This window comes from Argopecten irradians, chromosome 5, assembly GCF_041381155.1.
Source record: "Argopecten irradians isolate NY chromosome 5, Ai_NY, whole genome shotgun sequence".
Lineage (NCBI taxonomy): Eukaryota > Metazoa > Mollusca > Bivalvia > Pectinida > Pectinidae > Argopecten > Argopecten irradians.
This window is the reverse complement of record NC_091138.1, coordinates 1,373,335-1,392,119: the sequence shown is the minus strand read 5'-3', so window position 1 is coordinate 1,392,119 and position 18,785 is coordinate 1,373,335. Positions and strand designations below refer to the sequence as shown.

The following is an 18,785-nucleotide window of genomic DNA, read 5'->3' as shown; positions in this document are numbered from 1 at the left end:
AGTATAATTTCAGAACATGCTATGAGGAAAATGATTTTAGACACTATCAGCCAGTACAATATCAGGAATTGCCGTGAGGACGAGTGATTTTAGACACTATCAGCCAGTATAATTTCAGAACATGCTATGAGGACGAGTGATTTTAGACACTATCAGCCGGTACAATATCAGGAATTGCCATGAGGACGAGTGATTTTAGACACTATCAGCCAGTATAATTTCAGAACATGCTATGAGGACGAGTGATTTTAGACACTATCAGCCAGTACAATATCAGGAATTGCCATGAGGACGAGTGGTTTTAGACACTATCAGCCAGTACAATATCAGGAATTGCCATGAGGACGAGTGATTTTAGACACAATCAGCCAGTACAATATCAGGAATTGCCGTGAGGACGAGTGATTTTAGACACTATCAGCCAGTATAATTTCAGAACATGCTATGAGGAAAAGTGATTTTAGACACTATCAGCCAGTACAATATCAGGAATTGCCATGAGGACGAGTGATTTTAGACACTATCAGCCAGTATAATTTCAGAACATGCTATGAGGACGAGTGATTTTAGACACTATCAGCCAGTACAATATCAGGAATTGCCATGAGGACGAGTGATTTTAGACACTATCAGCCAGTACAATATCAGGAATTGCCATGAGGACGAGTGATTTTAGACACTATCAGCCAGTACAATATCAGGAATTGCCACGAGGACGAGTGTTTTTGAGACACAATCAACCAGTAAAATATTTGGAATTGCCAAGAGGAAGAGTGTTTTTGAGACACTGTCGGGCAGTAAAATATTAGAAATCGCCACGAGGACGAGTATTTATGAGACACTATCAGCCAGTACAATATCAGTAATGTCGTTTTGGGAGCATGATTTTCTAGAACTCGAGGCCAGACCAATAAGGATCCTTAGTCAAAAAGGGTTTCATATTTAGGAGACTCGGAAGAAATGTTCTGGTATATCTATTAACATTATTTTCCCCACATAGTCAATAAATATTAAATATTCCATAACCTTGAGTAACTATAATGACCGCTGTGAGTGTCCTGAGTCCGATCAGCCCTACCCACTATAATAGTCTGAGATAGGCTTCCTGTGTATAACCGTTGATTTATGGGATTATACTAATCTGTTTATTCCATAATGATGACTGGCTGAGATACACCAGGTCAATCACACTAATAGTAGAATGCTGAATCACTGGTTTTATTTTCCAATCAACTAAATCACAAATCTCATTATCTAGTTTGATAAACTCTATAATTCGTCTCATTGCAGGAGATTTTCACACTCGTGTGTTTATTAACGGATTTGACATTGGAATGGGTGTGTTGATGTGTGGGCTACCACATGCGGATAACAGGGGAGGGCTCGTTAGTGATGACCTTTGTAAGGCATTGTGTAACACCATGGAAGAATGGCATCACATTTACAATAACGTACATTGAAGCAATGTTATACTATATTTACAGATTTCGTTGTTGAGATGTTGGACTGAGGCTAGTACTTTTAACCGCTAATATGTGTTACTAAAACATTTTAAAAATGGTTATAGAATAGAGAAATTAAAAGAAAGTCACAAAAAACTGAATATGTCATCAAAGATCACAAGTTGTATTCAAGCTATTGATTTCGTTTTGTTTTTTTCCCTGTTGATCATTATATAACACATCCATGATGCCTGTTAATAAATGATATCTTTTTAAAACAATATACTTTACTTTAATATAGGATCAGGAAAAAGGGCCTATTCTAGTATTTAATACATAGTTAATTAAAACGGACTAACGGAAGCCAACTTAGCATTATACAATCAATCTGAACAACAAATGATATCCATTTCAGTATGAGCTTTTTGCGTTTTGACACTATATTCGTGGAGTAAAATTATAATATCTAAACAAATGAAAGAGTAATCATACAAACAGGATCTCAATACCTTGATGTATCGTGCTATAATAGTACTTTAATATCAAAACCAAACAAGACAGACTTGACCGGAGTCGTACCTCTCTTCATTGCCATCAACATGGCCGTATGTTTCTCACTACCTACCACCTACTTTGTCTACACAAGCCGCACGAGAGCTGGGTCCAGTCACGTGCCGATACACTGAGTCCGGCTGTGACAACTTTACACAAACATACTCATAAACAAAATATCATATCTGGCGCTCATATCTTCACGCGGAGTCTACTTTTTCTTACATCGTTATACTAACATGGTATCTGTATAAACAAAAACAACCGACGGTAATGATCTGGCATTAATATAATTTTGCACTGATGGTAATCCGATCAAAAAGTTTCAACGGTTTTACAATTTTACAAAATTGTTTAGTGAAAAAAAAGTAATTTCTAATAATGAAAATCTCATATTCACAATTCTATTTTCCTCTCTACAAACATTATAATATTTTTTTTTAAAATAAATTACGAAAATTGTATCACATTATTCATGTGCGAATGAAATGTGCTAAAAATGTCCAATAAATTAGAGAATATATATATATCTTTTTAAAGAATGTATTTAATTGACGCCAATATCATCATTTTATGAGAATTTACACGTGTTTGGCATCAATACTACCTAAAATCTTAAAGTCGGTTAATTTTTTTAGGCCAAAGCTGTTGAACATTTGCTCCAGCCTTGTTTCTCCGTGCAGGCTCCACTCACTGTTGACCCTTACCATCACGGACAAGGCCCAGAATGATGGTATGCCAATGAGCTCTAAATGTTGGCTTTAGACTGCAACAGTTTATTCTTCAACATATGTGAAACGATGTTTATGATGTATCTATTGAATTTTGTTAATGTGTTTGTAAGTCTATAACAGAAGGACTTATATCGAATTCATTAACTGGTATTTCTTCTTGTAAAGCATGCTAATTATTATTTTGTTTCGAAGGTTTCAATTATCTGTTAACATCTCTATTAAACAGAAAAATAGAAATATTTCGGAGGAATTTTTCTGAAACGGATTTTTTTTTCGCAGTATTGCCGAGTGAATATTACAGATCGAAAGTCATCGATTTCTGATGTATTCCTACTGCTCTCATAGAATAATAAAAGAACATGGAATTCGATATGGTGTGTAATTACCTGTAGCAATGAACTGAAACACCTTACAAAACACCTGGATATTCACAATTTAAACACACCTGTATGTTTACAAATAAGTAATGAAACTAAATTGTTTTTGTTCTAAATATATCCAGGTATGTTTATTTAAAGGATCATAGTTTTTAGCGTCGTCATTGCATTAAGTATTTACCTGATGTCAATATTGAAATATCGGGGCATACCAAACATCTACGGAATGTTACTAATCTGGTATCGCCCGCGGTTTTCTTCTGTGATTTAAAACACTTATCTCCAGATATCATATTGTCGAGTGACGGTAAACAGAATCACATCCACTACAACAACTTATTACCGAAAATGATTCTTACTTAACTAGTGGCTCGTCATGTCGATACTCAATTATCAGATTAATTGTGATTTACGTCTTGATTAGTCCGATGAATAAATCATACAAAACACATTTCTTTCTATTCGGTCTCGTGGCACAAAGGTCTTATTGGTGCATTGATATAATATACAATACACCGGAATCCTCTTCTGATCAGTTAGATAATTACAAAAGAAAAATAACCAATCTATTTGTTAAAGATTAATTAATTATCAGCTCAAATATATTTATTGTGACACTTATCATCCGATAACGAAATACAAGCCATTATAACAAGGTCTAAACATTTCTCGTCCTCAAATGACCTCTATATTTTACATTGTATCCGCTCAAGGTGGTGGCATGAAATGACATTTCTCCTGAATTGTAACACACACACACACACAAAATATTTATCAAACAATAAATTGTTATTTTTCCATTCAATATATTTGATTCCTTTGGTACATCACACGATTTCTTAACACATAATCGTCACAATCGGTTTATCCTTTGGTATTCTACCTAAAATCCCACATACTGAATACAAAACCACACAAATCTCGTCAAAATTTGCATGGTAGATACATTTGTAAGAGTCACCCCGATATCTAAGAACCCATGCATTCGATATACATTCGGTATCTAATAAAATGCCGCCCTAATATCTAAAAACGCAAACATTCGGTAAACATTCGCTATCTAATAAAATGCCGCCCCAATATCTAAGAGCCAATACATTCGGTATACATTCGGTATCGAACCCCTTCATTTGATATACATTCGGTAACTGCCACCCCGATATCATTCAATATCTAATAAAATGCCACCCCGATATCTGTAAACTGGAATGTTGAGTATGTGTTGTATGTTTAGGGTGTGAAATGAGATCTGTTGGGGCGTACTTGTGTTCCCTCGCGGGAGGGACAAGTGGTCTTATATCATTGATTTCTACTCTAAATCTCCTTTGTACTGAAGGTATATTAATGTGTTAGCGTAAGGGGCGACAAGTTACGTGACCTTGACCTTGGTTTGCCCGCGACATACACACGCCTGACAGGGCGCCCCATACAAACCGCTGACTTTGTCTGAGTTATAGCGACCAATACACATACTTGTCTGTCACATTATGCAATAGTGCGATTGATAGCCAATTTTGCCAGTAGATAACACAGAAATTTATATTCCTAAAATACCTTAACAGCCTTCAATGAGTTTTATAGTTATAATAAATCAGCAGCATGGAATTCCTTTACATGATAAGTCATCATCTTATAGAATTGGTGGGGAGAATAAATACGAAAATATATAGCAATATTTTTACGCTATTTATTCATGTCTTTCAATAGGAAGTTATTTTTGTCTAGTCTTGTATTTGTTACTACTTTTGCTAAAAATAGTGGTTTACATTCTAGTGACAACGGCTCCTAATGAAGAAACTATAAACTTCCTACAGAGGATTTAATTTTCCCGAGAAAAATAAATTATCGATCTAATACCAACACTTAGAACAATCAACTAGTGACCGATAGAGAGATGACCTGTTGTAAAATGTTAAGTACTTGAACAGTTCTGTAACAGTGATCTAGGATGCAGAACTAATGGTGGAATGTGACACGCCGATAACTAAGTCAATGTGACCCAGGTATAGAGAAAAGTCTAGTACAAAATGTCATACATCTGATAACTAAGTCACTGTGACCTAGCTATAGAGGAAAGTCTAGTACAAAAATGTCACACACTTGATAACTAAATCACTGTGACCCAGTTATAGAGGAAAGTATCGTATAAAAATGTCATACATCTGATAACTAAGTCACTGTGACCCAGTTATAGAGGAAAGTATCGTATAAAAATGTCATACATCTGATAACTAAGTCACTGTGACCCAGGTATAGAGGAAAGTATCGTACAAAAATGACATACACCTGATAACTAAGTCACTGTGACCTAGATATAGAGGAAAGTCTAATACAAAAATGACATACATTTGATAACTAAGTCACTGTGATCCAGGTATAGAGGAAATTCTTGTACAAAAATGTCATACACCTGATAACTTAGTCACTGTGACCTAGATATAGAGGAAAGTCTAGTACAAAAATGTCACACACTTGATAACTAAATCACTGTGACCCAGTTATAGAGGAAAATATCGTATAAAAATGTCACACACCTGATAACTAAGTCACTGTGACCCAGGTATAGAGAAAAGTCTAGTACAAAAATGACATACATTTGATAACTAAGTCACTGTGATCCAGGTATAGAGGAAATTCTTGTACAAAAATGTCATACACCTGATAACTTAGTCACTGTGACCTAGATATAGAGGAAAGTCTAGAACAAAAAATGACATACATCTGATAACTAAGTCATTGTGACCTACATATAGAGGAAAGTCTAGTACAAAAAATGACATGCATCTGATAATTCAGCCACTGTGACCTAGATATAGCGGAATGTCTAGAATAAAAATGTCACACAATTGACCTACTTAGTCACTGTTACCCAAAACGACATTTCTAACGTCGATAAGAGACGGACACAGAGCACTCCGAGTCTGTGTCGATGTAAGAAATGTCTATTAAAGAGGAAAGTCTTGCTACGTTAACATACAGAAGGACATATTATTTAAACACGTCACTAATTTGGTTCCATAGCAAATAAAAGAATCACGTTCAAATTATTGAAACCGACAGATGTCATATAAATATTAAAGCAGTTTGCCTTCGATAGTTATCTGTATTCTTAATATTTTGATGTTAAAAAAATCACTACTGTGTTGGTGTTTAGTAACAATCACATGGCTGTGAACGTTAATATTACAGTTTAGCTAAGGATAGAAATCAGTTTTATAATATTATCTTTAATATTACAGTTTAGCTAAGGACAGAAATCAGTTTTAGAATATTATCTTTAATATTACAGTTTAGCTAAGGACAGAAATCAGTTTTAGAATATTATCTTTAATATAACAGTTTAGCTAAGGACAGAAATCAGTTTTATAATATTATCGTTAATATTACGATTTAGCTAAGGACAGAAATCAGTTTTAGAATATTATCTTTAATATTACAGTTTAGCTAAGAACAGAAATCAGTTTTTGAATATAATCGTTAATATTTTAGTTTAGCTAAGAACAGAAATCAGTTTTTTAATATAATCGTTAATATTACAGTTTAGCTCAGGACAGAAATCAGTTTTAGAATATTATCTTTAATATTACAGATTTAGCTCAGGACAGAAATCAGTTTTAGAAAAAAAAATCGTTAATATTATAGCTAAGCTAAGGACAGAAATCAGTTTTTGAATATTATCGTTAATATTACAGTTTATCTCAGGACAGAAATCAGTTTTTGAATATTATCGTTAATATTACAGTTTATCTCAGGACAAAAATCAGTTTTAGAATATTATCGTTAATATTACAGATTTAGCTCAGGACAGAAATCAGTTTTAGAAAAAAAAATCGTTAATATTACGATTTAGCTAAAGACAGAAATCAGTTTTAGAATATTATCTTTAATATTACAGATTTAGCTCAGGACAGAAATCAGTTTTAGAATATTATCGTTAATATTACGATTTAGCTAAAGACAGAAATCAGTTTTAGAATATTATCTTTAATATTACAGATTTAGCTCAGGACAGAAATCAGTTTTAGAATATTATCGTTAATATTACAGATTTAGCTCAGGACAGAAATCAGTTTTAGAATAATATCGTTAATATTACGATTTAGCTAAAGACAGAAATCAGTTTTAGAATATTATCTTTAATATTACAGATTTAGCTCAGGACAGAAATCAGTTTTAGAAAAAAAAATCGTTAATATTATAGCTAAGCTAAGGACAGAAATCAGTTTTAGAATATTATCGTTTGGTAAAGAACACACAAGATGAGTATACAAACCTAAATCATCACAACATTTTAAGATGTGACAGAAAACCCTAGCCGTGATCTATAAATAGAAACAGCAGGCCTTATCCTGTCATAACTCTATATTCAGGGCATGATTTAAGGCATATGACATTCAATATCTGTGACCTAGATACCCTTATTTTTTTAGCACTGGCTCTGTCTAACATTACTGTCAACCCCCAAATATGTACTCAGTACAGTTCAAAGACGGTCAGCAATCATTACATTTTATTGTAATAGTTTATCATTACAACTTAAGGACATTTAAATTAAGATGGAAATTGAAGCTATTTGAAAACCAATATATATATAAAGCCAATTTATCATTATGTAAATTATGTAAATTGATAAACACATGTTGTACATTGATTGGGACAATAGGATGACCAAGGATATTAGAGATGGTAGAATGGACCATAGATTTATCAAACTATAAACAGAAAAGTTTGTGGAGTGAAATAATTATGTTTCATATAAGTTTCTCAGCGAATTTTTGCATAATGATAAAGATATACTGATTTGATAACATGATATAATCTGAACGCTTAAATATGAATCTGGAATCTCAGGAATGGGGATCACAATGCCTATGAGAAACAGGCCAGTAATGATTATAGGATGGCCATAGTCCGCAAGCTATGTACAGAATCGAATATCCCTCAATCATAACGCCAAAAAATATGTCTGTTTAAGGGTTACCCGACAGACCCTAATTTTTTTAATCCCGACCCTTATTTTTTTATCCACTTTTCTACGAAAACATATCAAGAAGTCCGGATTTCGATCCCAGACTCCGGTTCTGGCCATTATTTTAGAGTGAAAAACACTTAAAAAAAAAAAAAAAAAAAATCCTCCCGACCGACACACCAGATTTTTTTTTATATAAGATCGACGTACCAACGATTCAAGTCTTGAGAGATTTAAAATAATTTGAAATAATAATAGCTTGAGCTTGATTCCGTAATGAAAAGCATGTCACAGAGATAACTGACATATGCGTTGTATATTTCTCTTCATTATATAGTAAAGAAGTTATTATAGGCACGCCATCGATGTTCACTGCTTCCTCAATGCTGTGTACGTTACACGTATTTATACTCAGAAACAAATATCCTGTTCGATCAATTTTACATTTTCTCTCATACCTGAGTGTAATGATGATTTACCCCATGCATACACTTATTTCCAGTGAGGCTGTATTTCATGGGTACCCATACAATACCCTCAGGTCGACTGAGGCTGTATTACATGGGTACCCATACAATACCCTCATGTCGGCTGAGGCTGTATTACTGTACATGGGTACCCATACAATACCCTCATGTCGGCTGGGGCTGTATTACTGTACATGGGTACCCATACAATACCCTCATGTCGGTTGAGGCTGTATTACATGGGTACCCATACAATGTACCATAATGTAAATGATAAAAATGTCGAGGTATGAGAGAAAATATAATCTTTCATACATGAATTTGGAGGATAGAGGTATTCCTCCTTCAGGATCACAATATGTTGTAAAACATTAGGGTTTACAAAATTTTGTGTCCCTCGAATAGAATATCCATATCTTGATATTCATTTATGAAAGATTCTTATAATATTATATAATTTGATTGAAGTGAGATAATATATATGATATAGAAGGAGTGATACCATTTTGGTATAAAAATGTATTATTATGTTGAAGCATAGGTTGACGAATAGCAAAAGCATTGTTATGAACCTCATGCCTTCATATTGTCTGAACGGACATCTACACGTATATAGTAGACAGATATGGGCTAATCATAAATATGAATGCTTCGTATGCCATAATAGCATTACTTGTATATATACTGGAATGCGGGTATCCACGTCATCTTTGTATATGTGTACGTAAGTTAATGACCATAAATGTGGACAGGTTTAGTATGTTATGCCTATGACAATCCGAAGTATCTTTAAAATAATCTTTAAAATAAAAAGCACATTGATTTTACAAACAATTAGAAAATGAAGTAACTGTGTTATTGCTAAGCGTAACCAAAGGGGGTTGTGAATGAATCTGTACTTACATTTTCTGCCCTCCATCCAGCATACAATGCTCACCCCGTGTCAACCCAAACTTAAGCCGGCGAATTACCAGAGGAATTCCGGCGAAGAGTCAACATACCATTTCCCAATAATATTGACAAGTTTACTGATTATGTGCAATCCGTATCTAGCGTGCCAGACAATATTCTCCTTGTGGAATATACGAAATTAAACGGTGAAAAAGTAGGCAAAATATAGCGCTTTAATTGTAGAGCCCCTTTAAGTCCTAAATGCTCCTTGGATAAATATATTTTTATCCTATTTAAAAGTAAACAATTTGTGAGGTAAGATATTTGTGGTATGCACTATGCACACACGCTGTATAATGTTATAGCCCACGCCAGGCACGGACACCCGGCGGCTTGGGTCAGACTATCCCTCTCCATAATGCTTTGAGAGGCTTCAGAAAGCCCCTCAGACTCTAAAGGCTGGTGGGATGGAGGAAACGGCAAAAACAAATACCATACGCTCATCAAAGGCAAGAATCGGGGCAAATTTCGTATCACACATATCTGTATAAAGTGTAAATAGTATTTCACCCACACTCATGTGCTTTTTAGTTAAGATTAAAGTTTATCTTCTTTTAACATTTTTATTTAATCATTTCATCATATTTGAACATTCGAATTCCACTGTCGTTGTACCATAACTCAGAATCTTGGTGCCCGGCCCACACTTTACACATAGACACATATAGTATACATAGGTAAAACATATAGCTGGGAAAATCAGTTCTGGACATTGTCATCGAAAAAAATTTATTACATTCTAAATAGCAAATATCGCCAAACTTTTAATATCATATCATATTAAGGAGCAAACCGCTGGTTACAATAAATCTAATACTTTTCTGCGTCATTTTTATAATAACAATTTTGTTAACGACATTTTCCTTGCTTTAAATTCAATAAATAGAGAAAATCACATTTGCCAATTTAATTAAGGTATAATTACAATGATTTTATTTACGATTGATAACAAAACCTTTTATTTACTGAACTTAATATAGATTTGCATTAAGAGCTAACAAATAAAGCTGAAAATTAGTTTTCAAAATATTTGTTTGTATCCATCATTACGAGTTTACGAAGAATGCCAGAAAATTGGTTTTCAATTTGTTCACATGCTTTTAATAGTCAACATACCGTATAATCATATTTGAATTGAGCTATATTTATTTGATATTTTGAACTAGATGTCCTTTGACTTTTAACAGCCGGACAATGGTAACGTCATCAGTCACCGGATTAGTTTTGCCTGCACTAATTTTTCTTTTCTCTGTAATAAAAGACTTATGTATTTATTGTTGAGCTATATAAAGACTGCATACATAACCTAGTGAATAGAATAAAGTACCTGTACACGCACCTGTCATATCAGGCTGACAATACATTGTACCATTGGATGGGCCATTTTACATCTAATAATTTCAAACAGACTCTGAATACCGTGCAAACAGTCACAGTTAATTTAATTTTATAAATGATAAAGTTGATGAACTCTGGTCTATATTATAATTCAAAGGTGGCATTCCTGACTTGGGCGGTGCCGGAGAGTTTAAAAGAAAATGTCCTCTAAACATATTGGCTAACACGGGTATGTAAGCTTTATCAGTACCGTCGGTTACTCTTACTCCTAACCTGTCTAAATAACCATCAATTGGCTCTTTTCAAGCCACCATGTTGACTTTTTACACGGCAAACAAAACAAGACATGTGAACAGTGAATAATAATTACAAAGGTAATGTAAAGCCGAGAGGATGTGTAAGTTGGTCGGGGCGTGTCCCTATTGTATTTAAGTTTTATTACGAGAAAACATTAGCATTTCTCAAATGATCAATTTGAGAATACCGTATCAACTGTCTCATTGAAAGACCAAATGTTATCAACATAAATCGATTATGTGATCGTTTATCGACACAAACAAACTCACCAGTGCATTTGATTTCATTAATTATAGCAAAGGAGAAATAAAGGTAGTTCTGATTGGATATATGTTCATTATAAGATTAGGAAATTGGCTTTTTCTTGTTTAAACAAATGTTCTATGGTATATTGGAGTTTCCATTATAATTATGATAAATATAATTCCTACGCCTTATAATGAGGGACAGGTGTACAAGGAACTGGACGTGACTGTGGTAAACTTTAGTCCTGATTCACCTCCCGTCCTTACATAAACCAATAAAATGTCTGATTGGAATAATTATTGCATCTTTGAGTATCATATTGTAGGAAATATTTGCATTTTTATTGTCAATATATTCAACATCAAAACCATACATATAACTTAATTTTTTATAGTGACTTTGCATTTCTCACAGTATAAAATGATGGTGGTTAAATATATGACTCATTCAATAGTATCCTATTTGACATGTAAATTAAATTCGTATTGTCCCCTTTATTGTTACGTAACACGTCATACACATCTATAGTTTAGCACTTCAATGATGGAGATGTCATAATATGAGAAAACAGTTCAATATGTGCGTTTGAGACAATCTTAATTATGTGTTTATGTAACTTATTAAAGATACGTGTCACATCCCTTGTGAAGTAACATTGTATAGATTTATCTTGGTGGGATTAATTGGGTTGATTCTTGTTGAGAGGAATATGAAACTTAAATGATCCACAATATGTTGATTTAGACTTAATATTGACTGAGAATATGCATAAACTTTTATTTAGGAGAAATATAAAGTTCGTTCAAGGATGCGCTCTATGGTTCCTAACATATATTACCACACGGTGGATATACTAAACTTATTGTCTTGTTTTCTAATACATGTTACAACACAATGGATATACTAAACTTGTTGTCTTGTTTTCTAACACATGTTACCACACAATGGGTTTACCGAACTTATTGTCTTATTTTCTAACACATGTTACCACACAGTGGATATACCGAGCTTATTGTCTTGTTTTCTAACACGTGTTACCACACAATGGGTATACCGAACTTATTGTCTTGTTTCTAGCACATCTTACCACACAATGGATATACCGAACTTATTGTCTTGTTTTCTAGCACATCTTACCACACAATGGATATACCGAACTTATTGTCTTGTTTTCTAACATGTGTTACCACACAATGGGTATACCGAACTTATTGTCTTGTGTTCTAGCACATCTTACCACACAATGGATATACCGAACTTATTGTCTTGTTTTCTAACACGTGTTACCACACAATGGATATACCGAACTTATTGTCTTGTTTTCTAGCACATCTTACCACACAATGGATATACCGAACTTATTGTCTTGTTTTCTAACACGTGTTACCACACAATGGATATACCGAACTTATTGTCTTGTTTTCTAGCACATCTTACCACACAATGGATATACCGAACTTATTGTCTTGTTTTCTAACATGTGTTACCACACGATGGGTATACCGAACTTATTGTCTTGTTTTCTAACACGTGTTACCACACAATGGATAGACCGAACTTATTGTCTTGTTTTCTAACACGTGTTACCACACAATGGGTATACCGAACTTATTGTCTTGTTTTCCACATATTTTTCTTATACCCACACAAAACAGCCGAATTGCATACATGAAAAATATTTATATAAGATAAAAAGTGTCAGGGATTTTATTGTTTTAAATCAGTGTTTTAATCCTTTTTATCGTAGTTAATTGTGACAATATGTCCTATCCATAGAAGTGTGTCTTTTTGCACTTACCCTAGAGTTCCTCGCAAACTAACTTTAACATTGGCCTCAAATCGCCATGGTCTCGAAAAGGAATTAATTGCAAGACATGTTTTTGTTTTAAATAATGTTTTTCGTATCGGGTATATACTCCCCATTCATCAGTTTGAACGTCAAATAAAACTCTGTAATTGATAACGAAGCAAACGTTTTGGCCGATGAAGCGTTATATATCAAGTCCATACTAAAACAGCTCACACTGTCCAAAACTATTGATAATCCCCTTCTGGGCTACCACTTGTATCTCCCGCCGAGAGAGGCGATCTGAAGGACTGTCCATAACACCCGTATCGCGGCTAGCCTAATCCCCCTAATACACATCCTTTCAAAGTGTATAAGCGATATTAAAATGATCGATGCTATCAATCAAATAACAATCTAGTTTATTACATGTGTATATGTCTGTGTGATAATCCAATGCTTGTGTTCTCGAGGTAGGAGGTACAGGCAATCTCTCATATACTTGTATATATTTTAAGTGATTATCCTACGCTCCCGAACACTTTGTATATATTTTAAGTGATTATCTTACGCTCCCGAAAACTTTCGGGCGCCTGATATAGGGGTAAACCTTTGCTGTAGCTGGTGAGCAGGTAGCTTTCTGAAACTAAAAGAGTTTTAATTAATCTATGGGAGGTCAAATAAATAGAACTACAATACGCTAGATTAAATACTATTCAATACAGAAAGTGAGAGTAAGGAAAACACAGCAATAATGATTTATAGTTGTGTTGCCAAAACTGTTTGTGGTTGGTTTTTTTTGTTTTTGTTTTTGTTTTTTTATCATCTCTTTTCGATAACCACATGTTTTGCAGAATCTTATAACAATTGTTTAAGACATGGTGGTGAAAGCCTTTCCTGATAACGTAATGGTCTTATAGACGTAATCCATCCCTTCTATACAATATCAACCGAACGAACTAATTCATATTAGCTTTTTCAATAATCAGTGAATATTTAGTGAAATATTAGTCAACAACATAATATTTTTGCTTAAGTTACCTCCTACCTCGAGAACACACGATATATACCAATGTACACGTTAACAACAAATTACTCATAGGTATTAAAGACAACAAATGCAAGGAAATTTGATGCTGAGGTCGAGTGTTTTAATGACAACAACCATTTCTCAAAGGAAGGAAAATATTGGTCATTCCATCATCAATAACAATAAAAACGAATGTGGAAATAGAACACGATATTTAGATAATTGAATAAGTGTAACCATAATATACGAAAGGAATGTCCTCGAATATCGAATCGATTAGTCACATACTGTGTACATACAGGGACGTGACATACAATAAATGGGAAGCTGATAACAAAGTAAAACACAATTGCGCTACTTATGCTTTGGAAACGGTTACATGTTTGAAGATTTCACCACTGACCCTGGACCGCTGGGTTTCGGTGATGTACAATACATTGTAAGTAGACAGTGTAAATCGTGATACACAGGGAATTACTACATTAGTAATGTTTTAACTCACCACTACCCATCAATAGTCAATTTTCTCTTTGTTTCTGGCTTTCTGATTGGCCTAGTCATTTTTTTCATTTAAGCATTGAAGTCACTATTTTTTAATCTCATCGGGGTATGAAATAAATTTTGTTTGCAAAATGTGTGAATCCGCGTAGCGAGTTCTCACAAAAGTTTGCAAACACAAGTTATTTCATACTCCGATGAAATTAAAAAATAGTGACTTCAATACGTATAATTAATTTCACAGGCTACTTTATAAAATGAAATACATTTACACGTACGATTCCATTGATTTTTTCCAAGGGATTATTTTTTTCCAAATCAATACGCAACGTCAATGTTTCTATTGTGACGTCATGATAACGTCGGGAATTCCGCGCCATTCTCGGATTTTTTTTTCATCGTGGAATGAAAAACAATGAATAGACCAATAAGAAAGCCTTTAACAAAGAGAAAATTAATTATTTCACTATGAAAAAAAATCCGAGAATGGCGCGGAAACCCGACGTTATCGTGACGTCACAATAATTACATTGACGTTGCGTATTGATTTGGAAAAAATAATCCCTCGGGAAAAAATCAATGGAATCGTACGTGTGAACGTATTTCATTTTATGAAGTAGCCTGGAAAATTAATTATAAGCATTAAAGTCACTATTTTTAAAGGACTAGATATGGTAAGGGTCATCTATGGCCCCCAAATCCGCTATTTTTCAAAGTCTGTTATTTTAAGATGTTATTCTTGCATTTCAAATATTAACTACATACCGGACATATTTGATAGTGCTATAAGGTAATATAGCAGTTCTAGTTGCCATGGCAACCATTTTATTATGCATAAATTATGCAAAATGTGAAAATTTCATCAAAATTGGCATTTTTTATGCAGTTTTTCATCTAGTTAACATAGAGCGCATTCTAGAACAAACTTTATATTTCTCAAAATGATGTATTTTTCGAGTCTGCTAATTCTCTTAAAATATAAAGTTTGTTCTAGAATGCGCTCTATTGCTTTTAAAAGAAAAACTATCAAAATATATGCCAAAATTGACAAAATTTTCAAATTTGCATAATTTATGCAAAGTTACCATGGTTATATAGCAAAAACATACTTTCTGTCAACAAAAACATCATTAAGTTTTTATCAGGGGTGTATTCAATATTTCAAACGCGGCAACTTAATTTCTAAATACTTAATCTAAAATTTGGTAGATTTAGGGGCCAAAAAGAGCCATTATCATATCTAGTCCTTTCATCGGGTTATGAAATAATAATTTTATTTGCAAACTTTTGTGAGGTTCCGCCACGCGGATTCACACAGTTTGCAAACAAAATTTCTTTTATACCCCGATGAAATTAAAAAATAGTGACTTCAATGCTTAAATATAGAACACCAAGGCCAATCTCTCCCAGGGTGCATTGCGGTCCCCACAATTTCACCTCTGTAAACGGCTCAGTGAAATTTCAAGATGTTTGAAAAACGTATTTCGGACACATACTAAATTCTTTAATATCCATTGTAAGTTTCCCTATGTATAATTTTCCTGTAAACGACTGTCAGTTCTGACATTATATAATTGGATCATTCTATATCAAACCAAACAATAATGGATTCTTTTGCGGATACACTAAATTTACTTGTAAGTAAATAGTCACGATTTGCATACGACGTATGTCATTTCAAAAACAATCACAGTGACGTCATATATAAAGGACGCGCCATGTATTAAACAATCAGCATGACGTAATATTCTGTGACCCGAGGTCAACAGGCGGCCAGTTCGTGAGTCGTTGACAGAGGTGAATGTGGGGACCTCAATGAACCCTGGGAGAGATTGCACCAAGGTCTAAATGTATAATCGACATATGCAAATATAAGACACGAGGCACAGTGTTCAGAAGCGCCTGGTCTCATTTCAGGACGGACCATCATTAAAACTACTAAAAATGATTCTTTTATCATAATTTCGTTATAATGTTGATATGGGAATATGATGATAAACAAGTAAATTGCACATGCCGTCTGTCAAGAATTAGGTGAATGAAGTCCTACCAGAATATATACTTTTACGCTATCTTTCATTAGTATTTAATGGAGTCAATCTTTCTGTATTTCCTTAGCACACTTCCTTGTGTTGGCTACCTTGTGATTGGTATAATTCAGTGAGAGGACGTGTGGTCCTATTGGATGTGTTCCAGGATATCTACAGATAAATACGCTCGGTTGTTATAATGCTTTACAGGTTTATTTGTATTCCAATCTTGCAGCTGTATGTGTCTAAAATCAATTTGATAAGTCTAAATTATCATACGGTTTACGTGGAATCAGATAAAACAGAAAAACGTATTCATTTAAATGTGAAATTTAATATTTATTTTAAATGAGAATTCACTTTTTTGCTCAAATGAAAAAGAATAAAACCCTGCATGGTATACAGTTCAAGTGGATTTTATTTATAATCACACACAATATTGTATCTCTGACGTCAGGTGTATTTGTAATCCTACACGTACCGTCTGTGGTACGGGAGGTAACTCGTGTTTACTTCGTTAACGGGATAGGGTGTGTTTTCGTTATAAACTTAATTAAGTTTGTGACGAAATATCTTTTTGACTTAAAAAATGTTATAACTAAATCATAGTATGTCAAAATGGAGATTATCAAAAAGATTTATGAAAAAGGTTATTCATTGCTAGTCAATATTTTTCTTCGGTTCATGATTTCCTTTTAAAGAAACTAAATCCTGCTTAAGGCTGTACAAATTTTCTTGTATTAAACTTTTTTTTTCTTTTAAGTTAAAAGAAATTTAAATTAAGTTGTCTAAATTAAAATGTGAATGTTTATTGTTAACTTTCTTGCCAAATATAAGTTCTTGTTTACTGAATCTAAGTCCTAGATTTTTTGTAATAATTGCTATTCTCAGTTGTTCTATCAGATTTGATGTTTTATCACAGTCCCATAGTATGTGTGTTATGGTTTCGGGAGAAGTTTTACAAAATATACATATGTTATTATCCGCTTTACCTATTCTTAGTAAAAATGTCTTAGTAGTCAGGATTCTATGATTTATTCTATATTGTAGCCACTGAAGTTTTGAACTATAAATCTTTTTCCAATCTTCTTCATTTATATTAAAAGTTTGATTCCATTTATTTTGAGCTGTAGGTTTAACTTGGTTTTGAATTAAAATATTGTATATGTATTGAGCTCCTTTTTTAGAATTTAGAATGACTTTGAGATTTATAGGTATATTGGGTAATATTACATTCTTTTCTGTGTCGTAATTTTGATTATTGTTTCTAACAAAATGTTGAATGGCTTTTTTCAAGCTTTGGTATTTTAAAAAGTTAGTCCGAATACTATATTTATCACAGAATTCTTCAAAACTGAGAAATGATTTATCTGGTTTTGTAATGTTATAAATAAAAAGAACTCCCTTTTTATACCATGCATTATTAAAAATTACTTTTCTATCTATTTTGATGTAATTATTAAACCATATTGGGTTTTCAAAAAAAAAAAAAAAAAAAAAAAAAAAAACTTTTTTTTTCTCATAAAGATTTTGGAAATAGCAGTTCATACTATTGAAAAAAGGGAATAAAAACATATGTCCGTGTGCTCGTTTTTGAGCTATTGTCACTCAAAGATACCTAATTGACAAAATATTGTATTTTATGGGAATTTTGCTGTTTTCACCATATACACCGGAGATTAAAGCCATAATTTCCTAATGGGGTGTTTGATGTGCATGGATGTTTGCAAAACAATTATTTTACAGTGGTCTTCTTTAAAAATATAGAAGTTATGATTAATAAGACTCATTTTTGCCAGATTTTACTCTTTATAGAAAAAAAAGTTCTGGTATTTTAAATTTTAGAAATATTTTGCATATCAATTGGGGAAAATGTTGTTCTTTCTTAATTAGGGAGGAAAATTGGGGGGGGATTCCATGTGTCAATTGGCTTATCAAAAACAAGGTTTTCCTTTCATAGAAGGACTCTCACACCAATTTCTATATTTAAAGGGCCACTACCTTTCCGAAACGGCTTTTAATTTTTAAAATAGGAATGTGAAACGAGATCAATATTTTTGTAGAGTCG

The 18,785-nt window shown here is 33.3% G+C and overlaps 2 protein-coding genes across 2 annotated transcripts in view; one reads left to right on the top strand and one right to left on the bottom strand.

The window, feature by feature from the left end:
• LOC138322614 (protein NDNF-like) overlaps positions 1–9,553 on the bottom strand; it is a 121,007-nt gene extending 111,454 nt beyond the window's left edge. The window contains exon 1 of the mRNA XM_069266592.1: positions 9,445–9,553. The gene's annotated coding sequence lies outside the window, so the exon portion shown is untranslated. The remainder of the gene's footprint in view (positions 1–9,444) is intronic.
• Positions 1–18,785, top strand: part of LOC138322617 (fatty acid synthase-like) — a 381,340-nt gene that overhangs the window by 283,045 nt on the left and 79,510 nt on the right. The window lies entirely within an intron of this gene.